General features: G+C 33.0%; 1 non-coding gene across 1 annotated transcript; it reads right to left on the bottom strand.

Moving 5' to 3' along the window:
* Positions 1–458: 458 nt before the first annotated feature.
* Positions 459–531, bottom strand: Trnak-cuu. The gene has a single exon. It is a non-coding gene; the product is annotated as a tRNA-Lys (tRNA).
* Positions 532–798: the final 267 nt, after the last annotated feature.

The following is a 798-nucleotide window of genomic DNA, read 5'->3' as shown; positions in this document are numbered from 1 at the left end:
ATACGCTACGTTTCGTATCATAAATGTCATTATGACGTTGTCAACAATGACATACAAACAATGATGTTAGTCACATAATAATATGCCTGTAGTATGTTTCTTTTCAGCTAATGCTACAAGATCTGAGTCCTGTTGGCCTATACTTCATTGTTTGTGGGTAGGACTTTCCTTTGGCACTGTGACGTATAAAGACCATTATAAATACATATAATAAATAGAGTTAGGGTTAGTGTTTGTGTGATTGTTTTGTTTCATTCTTTGGTTTTATTGGTCGGGAGGTTTGTTTTAGTGGGGGGTTTTGTTTGTTTTTGTCAACTAGGCGTTTTATTATTTCGTGTGTCTGTATATGTGCTTTTATTTTCATATTTAACATGTTTTAGTTTATTTTTGATTACCATTAAAATAATATTAATTTCAGTTTTTTTATTTTTTATTACCATAATAATAAGAAAAACGTAAGCCCAACGTGGGGCTCGAACCCACGACCCCGAGATTAAGAGTCTCGTGCTCTACCGACTGAGCTAGCCGGGCATATAAATAATCTTGAAAATTTGGAATGCTACTATTGCATTATTGATGTTATATTTACTGTTATGTATATTTATTTCATTTTATAAAAGTTAAATACCGGTATATTAATATTTCTAAGTCCAATTTTGAACTAGGTGGTAGTGATGATACTCAACCAACTAATAACACACTGAAAAAGAAGAAAGAAATAATCTAGAACAGAACACAAATAACGAGTGTATGTCGGGTGGGTGGGGCTGATGGAATGCGGAACTACCGTTCTATATA

The sequence above is a fragment of the Gigantopelta aegis genome, unplaced genomic scaffold (genome assembly GCF_016097555.1).
Source record: "Gigantopelta aegis isolate Gae_Host unplaced genomic scaffold, Gae_host_genome ctg10516_pilon_pilon, whole genome shotgun sequence".
In the NCBI taxonomy this organism is placed as follows: domain Eukaryota; kingdom Metazoa; phylum Mollusca; class Gastropoda; order Neomphalida; family Peltospiridae; genus Gigantopelta; species Gigantopelta aegis.
This window is presented reverse-complemented; position numbering and strand designations above follow the sequence as displayed.